Genomic DNA, 13,657 nt, shown 5'->3' with positions numbered 1-13,657 from the left:
ACGTCTGACAATTCGGCGTTAATGCGATGACTGAAAGGAAGAAGCATGTTACGATCTTCATCAGTGAAACGAAATTGTTTCAGCAATTTCGGCAAAACAAATTCATTTTCCCTATTTTATTAGTGTTATTAATTTAGGTGTAAGTATAATCATTTAACGACTGTATTGTTATTTGTCCGTCCTCTGACTTTATGCAAGAACGAAAGTTTTTTAATCTGATGGTTTTTGCAAAATTATATGTCCAATAAATGTAACAGTTACCGCATTGCTCTTCTTACGCACGGTTTTGCTTTATTCTGCTTTTCTTTGTCAACTAGACATCGACGTTGTCCATATCTGCGGCAAAACTTTCTTCAGTTTCTGACATGCTATTTAGCCACATTGTGTAGATCCGTCCTCCACAACTTGTTTGTCACATTCATGTGTAAAGGATATTATTCATTAATTTTTGATTTCACCAATTAATACTCTTCATCACAGTTTTCAGAAGTGAAGTCTTGACGTTGACTGCTCAGATTATGTGCAAACTGTTTTACTGCCTTATTATACCTTCCTACCTTTCTTGTCGTCCCTTTCAACAGTTGGAGTAGCCACTGATGCTACAACAGCCTCACTGTTACTGAATCACGTCTACATTAACTGAATCAAATAATTATAGTTTATTAGTTACCAGGAGACTCACGCATGAAATGTATTCGCGAACTGCGAGTACAGTATCACAACAGCTATATAGTTTACTGGAATTAAATTCAAATTTGCGCCCGATCAAAACTCAAATACAGATTTCCCGCTTGTCGCGAGCACTCAGCTTAACCGCTTGGTCAATTGGAGCACGTCTTCAGGAACCGACCAATACTACAAATGGCCCAGTGTCAGCTTCCTCTCGTGCTCTAACAATTATGCGATTCCTGCGGAGGGAGATATTTATTAATTCTTCTCGTCGGGTTGCCTTGAGCTTGACGCGAAATTCATTAATGCAGTGTTTGTATTTAAGAGTTTCTCTATAGTTCGATGCATCGAACTTTCCAGACACTGTCAAAGACAGACAATGCACTAAGTACTTCATGCTAAAGACATGGAAATCTGGCGAGAAAATTAAATATGTCTCTCCCTGTGCGACAATCACGTAATTGTGCCGGCAATATGAGAAGCAGACACTGGGACAAATGGACGTTTGGCTCTGTCCAGGAAGCGTGCTTGGATAGCCGGAGCGATTAAGCTGAAATCCGGTTTCAAGTCCCGATCCAGCACAATTTTAAATCGTTTCCAGTAAACTGTAAAGCTTTGGTGGTGCTATATTCGCTATTTGAGAATACATTTCATCCTCCATTCGACTCTAAACCAGAGGTTCATGGTTAGTGCTGGATACAGTTCTGTAAACTGTGAGCTGTGATTCCACCCCATCCCCCTCCCTCCCCCCCCCCCTTGCATCAGCTTCAGATTTTCCGTGATTCACCTAAATCGATCAAGGAAATGCCGGGAGGGTTCTTTTGAAAGGGCATGACCAATTTCTTGCTTCAACCTTCATACCATACAAGCTTGTGCTCAGTCTCTAATGACCTCGATGTCAACGGGACTTAAACCCAATCTTCCTATCATCTTCCAACCCGATCACAGTTTTTCTGTGCTGTCCCGTAAATCAGTTAATAGCAAGTACCGGGATTGTTCTTAAGTAAAACGTAACGGCAGATTTATTTCCAGTTTTAGACATTCCGAGCTTGTGCCCCGTCTCTAATGCCCCTGTAGTCGACTGGACCTTAAATATTAGTCTTGCTACGAGATTCAACTTTCAGCTGACTTGACGCACTTCGTTCAATATTTACCGCCTTAGCTTCGTCTACATCTCATAAGAGAACTCCTGGTGAATACACAGAGTGTACAATGGCTATCTGTCCAGAATTGCAAGCTATTAGCTCTACTAACGACCTTACGTTGGAGATCCCAATGACTGACATACCATTCCCTGTGTTTTCCTGAACTTCACGAGATTTTTCAATAGCCCAACAGAGGATACACCCCGTGCTGGTTCAAATGTGGTTCAATAACTGGCAGCACCTGATAGCGGTTACTAAGAACTAGGCAGCCCCATGTGGCCGGCACACACATTTGCCTTCCACCGAGAAATTCGCAAGCCCAACCCAGCTTTTCACTCATCTTCTGATGAGAATGAAGTGGGCAGATAAAGAAACCTGGAAGTTACAATGACATAGGAAGTTTTCAGGGAATTTCCGAGACAGCAGAGGTGCCGCAACGTTGGCAGTAGACAATGCTGCTTGTAGCTGTTTCCGGCATGGTTATTAGGACACAACAGAGACCCTAATCATATCCCTCCACGTGAAACAAAATAATAATGTGGAAGTATTAATCCAAGCAATCTGTGGGTTAACCGAATTCTAGGAGGAGACGACCACAAGAAGAGATCATACCGCTATAGCACTGCCGCGTCGCAAAGCTACACTGTTAATAATATGTATCTATACATAATGAACTTATGAATATAAAAATGAGCTCCGTTTTCTGATACACAGTGACAACAGCAGTAAAAAGAAACTTACACAAAAACAAAACCATAAGCAGCTGCATAAGCACTGACGCCAAACGCGACATCACTGCACACAGCCAGACAATCAGTCATGATGCATCTACATCTACATCTACATGGTTACTCTGCAGTTCACACTTAAGTGCCTGGCAGAGGGTTCATCGAACCATTTTTATACTACTTTTCTACCATTCCACCTCGAATGGCGCGTGGGAAAAAGGAACACAAATCTTTCCGTTCGAGCTCTGATTTCTCTTATTTTATTATGATCATTTCTCCTTACGTAGGTGGGTGTCAACAAAATATTTTCGCCTTATGAAAAGAAAGTTGGTGATTGAAACTTAGTAAACAGATCTCGCCGCAAAGAAAACCGCCTTTGTTTCAGTCGCTGCCACCCCACTTCGCGTATCATATCAGTGACACTCTCACCCCTGTTGCGCGATAACACGATACGGGGTACCATTCTTTGCACTTTTTCGATGTCCTCCGTCAATCCTACCTGGTAATGATCCCACACCGCACAGCAATATTCCAGCACAGGACGGACAAGTGTAATGTAGGCTGTCTCTTTAGTGGGTTTGTCGCATCTTCTAAGTGTTCTGCCAACAAAGCGTAGTCTCTGTTTCGCCTTCGCCACAATATTATCTATGTGGCCTTACCAATTTAAGTTGCTCGTAATTGCAATTCCTAGGTATTTAGTCGAATTGACTGCCGTTAGATTTGTGCGATTTATCGTATACACAAAATTTATTGGATTTCTTTTAGTGCCCATGTGTATGACCTCTCACTTTTCTTTGTTAAGTGCCAATTGCCACTTTTCGCACCGTACAGAAATTTTCTCTAGATAATTTTGTAATTGGTATTGATGGTCTGATGATTTTACTAGACGTTAAATTACAGCATCATGTGCAAACAATCTAAGGGGGCTGCTCAGATTATCACCTAGATCATTTATGTAAATCAGGAACAGCAGAGGGCCTATGACAGTATCTTGCGGAACGCCAGATATCACTTCTCTTCTACTCTATGATTTATCGTCTATCACTGTACTCTGAGAGGAAATCACGAATCCAGTCACACAACTGAGACGATACTCCATGCGCACGTAATTTGATAAATAGTCGCTTGTGAGGAACGGTATCAAAAGCCTTCTGGAAATCTAGAAATATGGAATCGATCTGAGAACCCTTGTAGACAGCACTCATTACATCATGGGAATAAAGAGCTAACTGTGTTGTACAAGAACGATATTTTATGAATCCGTGTTGGTTATGTATCAATAAGTCATTTTCTTCAAGGTGAGTCACAATGTTCGAGTAAAGTATATGCTCCAAAATCCTACTGCAAATTGAGGTCAGTGATATGGGACTGTAATTCAATGGGTTACTCCTACTTCCTTTCTTGAATATTGGTGTGACCTGTGCTACTTTCCAGTCTTTAGGAACAGACCTTTCGTCCAGTGAGCGGTTGTATATGATTGCTAAGAAAGGCGCTATTGCGTCTGCATACTCTGAAAGGAACCTGATAAGTATACCATCTGGACCGGAAGACTTGTCTTTCTTAAGTGATTTGAGTTGTTTCGCAACACCTAAGATATCTATCTTTATGTTACTTCTGCTAACAGCTGTTCTGGTTTCGAATTCTGGAATATTTACTTCATCTTCTTTCGTGAAGGAATTACGGAAAACTGTATTTAGTAACACCGCTTTAGTGGCACCATCATCAGTAACATTTCCATCCCTATCGCGCAATGACGGTATTGACTGTTTTTTGCCACTGGTGTACTTTACGTACGAAAAGACGTGTGAATGTGAGGGGGTATCATACAAATAGCACATATCCTCTTATGCTCGATCTACAAATTCACTGTCAAATAATGGCACGTTCAGTTATCTGAAATAAGCTCAAAAAATGGTTCAAATGGCTCTGAGCACTATGGGCCTTAACAGCTATGGTCATCAGTCCCCTAGAACTTAGAACTACTTAAACCTAACTAACCTAAGGACATCACACAACACCCAGTCATCACGAGGCAGAGAAAATCCCTGACCCCGCCGGGAATCGAACCCGGGAACCCGGGCGTGGGAAGCGAGAAAGCTACCGCACGACCACGAGCTGCGGACAAAATAAGCTCACTGTACAGAAAATAGTCACCCGTAGCAAAATCATTACAAGCATTATTTGATACCATGTAATTCTGCACTTGATAACCGCCTGGATTCGGTTATGACACGAGTCCAGGCGGTCGTATAGGTAAGTCACATCAAGGTTAAGCCAATCGATGAGGATTTGATCGCGCAATTCCACATAATTGCAGGGATGTCCACTGTTCCAACATGCCTAACAGATTTTCACTGGTGTTCAAGTGACTGATTTTGCAGGTCAGTCGAGATCGAGATGTAACAGCTTGGGGGAGTGTTCAGAAAACCACTCATATTTTAGCAACCTGATGAACTTCACTGTTATCGTGTTTATGTGCCTGTGTGGGCATGGCTCGTTGAGAGGTGACTGACGCCAGTGTTCATTGCATGCAGTTCCTTTGAGATGTTATCTCGCTAACAGGTTGGGATGGACCTTCATTCACTGCCTGCAACAATTTATTTCAGGTTTGGAAGCGATTTTGATTCACAAGCCGTGAAACGCGTGTCCAGACCCTCTCAGTCCGGAACTTTCTCCAGTTACAATTCTGACGTCGTGTTTCGTGGCCACGTGTGTTACACTACGGTTTGCCGACACGTTGAACAGTCCGCTGTCAAACATCAACAAATCCAGCAACTTCGCGCATGTTATAGCCATGGGCAAGACCAAACACGCTTTCCATTTTTGCCATTCTGTCACGTTCTTACACTACATATGTTTTCGTACAATATTCCCTTCAAACACAAATGTCTCACTGATCTCTACTGCCTCATTCTCATGCAGAAGCAGTGCACACATGCTTGAGCACGTGTCTCTATCGCTGCGCCATCTGTTTAGGCTTAACGATTCATCTGTGCGTGTGCACTGGAGTGGCAAGTTTTTGATGAGGTGAGCTTACAAACTTTTGTATAAGTTTTTTGGTTACGAAAGAGACAAGAAGAACGCAGAAACACATTGAAGAGAAGCTAAACGCTGTACATAGGCCACGCAATGATACTGGTTTTTCAGTCTCCACGAGTGTAATAGAATAGGGATATGTTGTTTGCATGTTGCATTACAGCCAAAGTAGGGATAAAATTCTATGCCGAAGCACAGGGTGATCAAAAAGTCAGTATAAATCTGAAAACTTAATAAACCACGGAATAATGTAGGTATAGAGGTAAAAATTGACATACATGCTTGGAATGACATGGGGTTTTATTAGAACCAGAAAAAAAACAAAGTTCCCAAAATGTCCGACAGATCGCGCTGGACAGCAAAACTGCTACCGTTACGGGTGATAAACACCTGCTGGAACGTACGATGTTTATGCAGGATGGCGCTCCACCCCATATTGCGAGAGCGTGAAAGATCTCTTGTGCACGTCGTTTGGTGATGATCGTGTGCTCAGCCGCCACTTTCGTCATGCTTGGCCTCCCAGGTCCGTGCGATTATTGGCTTTGGGGCTACCTGAGCTCGCAAGTGTATCGTGATCGACCGACATCTCTAGGGATGCTGAAAGACAACATCCGACGCCAATGCCTCTCCATAGCTCCGGACATGCTTTACAGTGCTGTTCACAACATTATTCCTCGACTACAGCTATTGTTGACGAATGATGGACATATTGAGCATTTCATGTAAAGAACATCATCTTTGCTTTGTCTTACTTTGTTATGCTAATTATTGCTATTCTGATCAGATGAAGCGCCATCTGCCGGACATTTTTTGAACGTTCGTATTTTTTTTTGTTTCTAATAAAACCCCATGTCATTCCAAGCATGTGTGTCAATTTGCACCCCTCTATCTGCATTATTCCGTGATTTATTCAGTTTTCAAATTTATACTGACTTTTTGATCACCCAGTATGTCTACACCGTGTGTTTCAGAGAACATCACTATCGTGCGCCTCATCCATTTTCTTAAGAACATTGGCGAGAAAGAACTGCAGCTACACTGTGCTAATTCGCAAGTTGTTTGATTTGAACTGCATTTTATCCTCTTCATCTGGAATGGAGATATAACGTAATCAATAAAAGCACTCAATGAAAACTGAAAAGGAAACTTATACGGAACTACATTAAGGTTGTGCATTCATATTTGGAGTTAATTTTCTTTTTAACACAAAATTATTACAAATTTCTGAACGCTCACGCTCTGAATACATCACCTACCTATTTAGTTTTTGTTATCCTTGCCGCGTGGCGTGTGTTCTGTGACCCGACGTCTTTGCAGGGTTAACGAATATGTTTTTATTCCCATGTAATGAAGTTATGAGTATGCCTCTACAACCGTCATGGAACCTCTAGATATTAATTCGTGATGCTTCATGTTGTTATCCTTTGAACTGTTGGTATCACTATGTGTTTCCAGTTCTGCTCGATTGTATCAGATCATCTTTAGAACGGTTCAGAATTAACTGTAGCTACGCGTAACTGTATGACAGTAGGTGAATTCACAGTGAGAACTGTCCGCTGATCGTTGGACTCCATCTTCCCCGGCAGCAGGTGGCGTGTCAGCTGGTGGTGCTGCTGATTTAAGCTTCCAACCGGCGCCTCGCATTCGCCGTTGCTCAGCAAGCCAAGGCGCTGCGTTACGTCACGGAGAGCCATCGTTAAGTACAAGCGACTTCGCGAGAAAATACACTGCCCGTCAAGGAAAGTGAAGCACCCAGAAGGGGAGGAGGAAACCAACTGAAACTTCACTGGTTGAGACGAAATGTGATGTTACTTCAGTGATTAAAATTTTGAGTCCAGTTTAAAAACAACTCAACAGTAACAGCCCAGTCATGAATATCACGTTGCACTCCCTCTGGGCAGGATACGTGAACTGATTTTGTTGGGAAGAGTGTCAAGAAGTCGTTGTACCTTCTCTGGTGGCAAGCTGGCACAAAAATGTTTTTAAAGGGTCTTTGATATCCTAGGTATTGGAACGGTGACGGAGTTGAGGTTCGTGCTGGGCCTACACATTCTCTCTCGAGAACAGATCCGGGGTTCTTTCTGGCCACAGGAATACCTCAAAATGACGCAGAGAGCACGTAGATACACATGTCATATGTGAGCGAGCACTATCCTGTTGAAAAACATCGTCATGATACTGTCTCATGAGGACGCAGTTTATCCGCGATGTACCGTAATTCCGTCAGAGTTCTCTTAACCATTACCAGCAGTGACCTGTAGTCATACACGAAGGATCCCCACTCGATTACAGCAGGATTAGCCCCACTGTGCCTCTCATAAACATTGGAAGAAAGAGGCATCTGCCAGGGGTGCTGCCACACTCTCCGCCATGGTCATTCTGAGGACTATAGAACAGCGATTCAGGGTTGAAATCAATGCAACACAATTCAGCAGCAGTCCGTGGTTCCCGGCCACCGCACCGCTCCATTCGCAGACGTTTGTGTTGTGTTGTGCCTAGGTGTGTGGTGGTAATTCCCTAGTCCGGCTGCTGCCAGTCTCTGACTAATGGTGCGGGACGATATAGAGGGTTGCTGGGAGTCCATTACTAGTTCTCGGACTGCAGGCGAAGTAGTTACGATGTGCTTGCTTCTGTTAACTGATTCTTGGGAAGTACAAAAAAATACACAATTATACGACAAAATTTTTCAAGATGATGAATTTCCATAGTGCAGTATTATAGTGATTCCTCTCAAATTCACACCTCTAGTGCAATTCTTAAACATCTACACTTAACATCAGGTGAAGAATTTGATCAAAAAGCTTCAAAACTACTCTTATCTCGATGAGAGAGAAAGAAATCACATCCCGAGAAGGCCGGCCGTTGTGGCCGAGTGGTTGTAGGCGCTTCAGTCTGGAACTGCGCGACCGCTACGGTCGCAGGTTCGAATCCTGCCGTGGGCATGGGTGTGTGTGATGTCCTTCGGTTAGTTAGGTTTAAGTAGTTCTAAGTTCTATGGGACTCATGACCTCAGAAGTTAAATCCCATTGTGTTCAGAGCCATAAGAACCATTTTGAACCAGAATGATGCCCATTTCAGACTCAGTCGTATGTTGATAACGCTACACGATTATGCGGTTTTTCGATGTCTTTCACAGTGATCACTCAACATCTGAACCCGCTCACTCCCCTTATATACGCCTCGGGGGCCTGGTAACAACACTAAACACGAACAACACTAATCCACTTTGGTGGTCATTCTACCAGTTCCAGAGAATTGTAGCTCTAATCATTCACATACTCGCCAATGGGGTATAAATGTACCAAGTTAAATTGACATCTGACCGTATCTCTGACTGCTTAATTTTTTTCCAGGCAAGGTGTTTATACGTAATGACTTAAGTACAGAACAGAATGTATGATCATCTTGAACTTCAGTATAGTGATAGACTTATGGATGTTAATTTCTTTTTTTCCAGCATAACCATTTCATCTGAGAGAAATCATTACGATATCCTTAAACACAAAATATAGTTAAGAAGCAGAAATTCTTGGCATATAGATCGTTTCACAGTTGAGTAGTGCCGTGAACTGATGTAGATGTCTTTTGATACTGGAGTATCTGTAACAAGCGTTGAAGGCTTCCTACTGAGAGTGAGTAAGCAATCATTTTTATATGCAGCTCAGGCGTATAGAAAGTCAAATCTGTCGGGATATTTTGATTGGTTTCAAAGCAAATCCTTATATCTACTAAACAAAAGTGCTTCATTCTCCTTTTAAGATTCAACTACAACTGGTGATAATCTTTCGGTCAGAAGTGGGTTTAATATGTAGAATGCGATTCTTCTCCGTATGATTTTCATTTCTCTTCGAAGTATGATCGGTGGAATCTAGTGTACATTTTGTAAAACGTGAAAATATTTTTACTCCGGCTTCAAGTTATCGTTCGGATAACACAAAGAAGCGCTTTACATACTTTCTCTTTTAGTGTGGGAATATTCTCGATTTTGATTTGCTTTCATTTTTGTTTGAACTGAATGAGTGACAAGAAATTATGTTTCAGTCTGTATTGACGTCTCAACCACTTACATCTACTGATGTGGGTTTGAGTGTATGCAGTATGTGAATAAAAATGTAAAATTCCGCGTTCTGCCCCTATACGGGTCAATCGGGTCCGAATGATCGCCGTATCATCCTCTGCCAATGACGTCATTGTATGTGGGCTGGAGGGGTATGTGGTCAGGACACAGCTTTCTCGGCCGTTGTCGGGTTTCTTGGCTTCGGAACCGGTACTAATCGGTCGAGTAGCTCCTCAATTGGCCTCATGAGTCTGCGTACATCCCCCACCAGTCCTCACACAAGGGAAAAGTCCCTGACACTTCTGGGAATGGAACCTGGGTCAGCCGTAAGACAGTTAGCCGCCCTGATCGCACATCTACGGAGACGGACGCAATATGTGAATAGCTGACATCAAGTAAAACTTAATAAGTGGGTGGTATTTGAATAAAGCGCACGCAAGAGCTTCAACTGAATTTCGTGAGATACTGAAACGTGAGGTGCTTTTAAAAAGATATAATCAATGACAAATTTACTATTTTCTGTTATAGATCACTGCTGTAAGTAAGCTAGCGCACTGGCAGTGTTCCATACTGGAACCAGTTCTCGTTTGACATAACGGTCATTCTTTTCACGTATCAAAGAACCAGATTAACTGTTTTAGCGGAATGCAACCTCTGTAACGACTGTTCAATGGAATCTTTTTTCTTCATCTACCATCATAAATTTCCTAAAAGTTTCGGTTCAGATTTTGTAAAGGAAACATTCGATTCGGGATTTGAGATATCCAAACATTTCGAGTTCTATCGATGAAATTATTGTGTAATTTATATCTTTAATCTTACCAAAGGTCGTCGATCTAGTCTTGCCTTTTGTTGTATATACCTGACTTCCGGACTATTGTTGCTTTAGATCAGGCAAGGGTAAGGCCTGGTGACCCAGGGGACTGGTTCATTTACGCAATTAAGCTCGCAGGCCACTTCGTCACGTGAGGCGACAGCAGCGCTCTTAGCACATCAAGTGAAAACCGTAGCGTCCATGACGTTAATGTATATGGGGTAACCCACTGATATGAGTGGCTTCCCTTTTACCGACACGCCACGACTGCAAATAATACCTCAAAACAAGCATTTCTGAGAGTGCATTCATTTTACATTCACTCGATCTTTTAATGTTTACTGGACTGTGTGGCTGGTCCTGGCGGAGGTTCCAGTCCTCCCTCGGGCATGGGTGTGTGTGTTTGTCCTTAGAATTATTTAGGTTAAGTAGTGTGTAAGCTTAGGGACTGATGACCTTAGCAGTTAAGTCCCATAAGATTTCGCACACATTTGACCCTTTAGATGTTTACATTTAATTACGCGTTCAAATGGCTCTAAGCACTATGCGATCTGAGGTCATCAGTCGCCTAGAACTTAGAACTATTTAAACCTAACTAACCTAAGGACATCACACACATCCATGCCCGAGGCAGGATTCGAACCTGCGACCGTAGCGGTCGCTCGGTTCCAGACTGGAGCGCCTAGAACCGCACGGCCACTCCGGCCGGCTAACATCTGAGATCATCAGCCCCCTAGACTTAGAACTTGTAAGTAGGCTGTTTAGGTTTTTATATTGGTAACGCCACATAGCGCTCTGTATGAAAATCACTGGATGTGCTGTGTGCAGTCTGTGGCTGGTTTGCATTGTTGTTCGCTATTGTAGTGTTGGGCTGTTGGCTGTTAACAGCGCGTAGCGTTGCGAAGTTGGAGGTGAGCCGCCAGCAGTGGTGGATGTGGGGAAGTGAGATGGCGGATTTTTGAGAGCGGGTGATCTGGACGTGTGTCCATCAGACACAGTACATTTGTAAGACTCGATGTCATGAACTGATATATATAATATGACTTTTGACCAATATTAAGGTAAATACATTGTTTGTTCTCTATCAAAATCTTTCATTTGCTAACTATGCCTATCAGTAGTTAGTGCCTTCAGTAGTTTTAATCTTTTATTTAGCTGGCAGTAGTGGCGCTCGCTGTATTGCAGTAGTTCGAGTAACGAAAATTTTTGTGAGGTAAGTGATTTGTGAAACATATAGGTTAATGTTAGTCAGGGCCATTCTTTTGTAGGGATTATTGAAAGTCAGATTGCGTTGCGCTAAAAAATATTGTGTGTCAGTTTAAGCACAGTCATGTATAATTGTTCAAAGGGGACGTTTCATATAACGAACCCTGTCCTTTCCTTTTGTGTTATCCCACTGTGTGTTTGTGTACTCTTGTATATTTGTGTTTTTCCTGTCTTTATGTGTTTAGCTGATAGGAGTTATGTTGTAGAATTTTTCTAATAATATGTTATTTACTTTGTAAAGATGTTTAGACATTATTTATCTGTTCTGTTTTGTTGCTCATGTGTGAAGTTGATGTTTCAAAAGTTATTCTGATCTTTCATGTATGTGCTTATGTCATTATTCCTGTAACACTGATGTATATGTTATTTCTATTTTTTGTAAAGCCCATATTACTACAAATGTTATCTGTATTGTTATGTTCTTTAATGATGAATTTTGTACCTTTGTTATTGTATTCTCACGTTATAAAATTGTAATTGACACCAGTTCATCAAATTAAGTAACCTGTAAGCATTCATTTCACTGCACACATTTCTGTTGGTCATAGTATATGCACAATATGTGAAAAAAAAGAGGACTGTTAGTGTTTGGACGTGTGTTAATAATTCAGCAAGGGACTGATTAACAGCATTGCTAGTTCTAAGGTCAATTCCAAAAACTTTGTGAATGCACAAGTGATGGTTTATGGACTAGCTATATTCTCCGCAAGACTCTTCGATGGTGATTGTGCACCTGCACAGTCGCAATAGATGGCTGCTGGCCGTCTCTACAAGGACTGTAATGGGTCTGCATCTTTGATGGCCCACCAATACCATTATCTCTACAAGGACTACAGTGGGTCTGCATCTTTGATGACCTACCAGTACCATTATTTCTACAAGGACTGCAGTAGGTCTGCACCTCTGGTGGCCCACCAATACCATAATCTCTACCAGGAATACAGCGGGTCTGCTCTGTGATGACCTACCTACCAATATTCTTCAAAACTTCGACTGACTCTGCTGTGGGTTTGCTCTGCTGTGGCCCATTACCTGTCTGCATGTCAAGAGTGAGCACTGTCTTTCCGTTGGAAGGACAACACTACTTGTTCAAGACTGCATGGAAATCCACTACTTCCGTGTGCATTTTCATTTACTAATCAGACTTCGAAAAAAAAAAAACACTGCAATTTTACTGTGTTGAATGATCAGGACTGTCTTTATGAATTGTGAGAAAATTTTAGCTTTTGACCAACACTGTATCAATAAGTGTGTGCATTTGATTTCTTTGTTATTGTAATTATGAAAAATTTTTTCAAATCTGTATTGGCCACTGCCCAAAACAATTTGTAAAATTTTTTTTGTGGGGAGCATGGGGGCTATGTAAGTAGGCTGTTTAGGTTTTTATATTGGTAACGCCACGTAGCTCTCTGTATGAAAATCACTGGATGTGCTGTGTGCAGTCTGTGGCTGGTTTGCATTGTTATTCGCTATTGTAGTGTTGGGCTGTTGGCTGTTAACAGCGCGTAGCGTTGCGCAGTTGGAGGTGAGCCGCCAGCAGTGGTGGATGTGGGGAAGTGAGATGGCGGAGTTTTGAGAGCGGGTGATCTGGACGTGTGTCCATCAGAAACAGTACATTTGTAAGACTGGATGTCACGAACTGATAAATATAATATGACATTTGACCAATATTAAGGTAAATACATTGTTTGTTCTCTATCAAAATCTTTCATTTGCTAACTATGCCTATCAGTAGTTAGTGCCTTCAGTAGTTTGAATCTTTTATTTAGCTGGCAGTAGTGGCGCTCGCTGTATTGCAGTAGTTCGAGCAACGAAGATTTTTGTGAGGTAAGGGATTTGTGAAACGTGTAGGTTAATGTTAGTCAGGGCCATTCTTTTGTAGGGATTATTGAAAGTCAGATTGCGTTGCGCTAAAAAATATTGTGTGTCAGTTTAAGCACAG

This window comes from Schistocerca piceifrons, chromosome X, assembly GCF_021461385.2.
Source record: "Schistocerca piceifrons isolate TAMUIC-IGC-003096 chromosome X, iqSchPice1.1, whole genome shotgun sequence".
In the NCBI taxonomy this organism is placed as follows: Eukaryota; Metazoa; Arthropoda; class Insecta; order Orthoptera; family Acrididae; genus Schistocerca; species Schistocerca piceifrons.
This window is presented reverse-complemented; position numbering follows the sequence as displayed.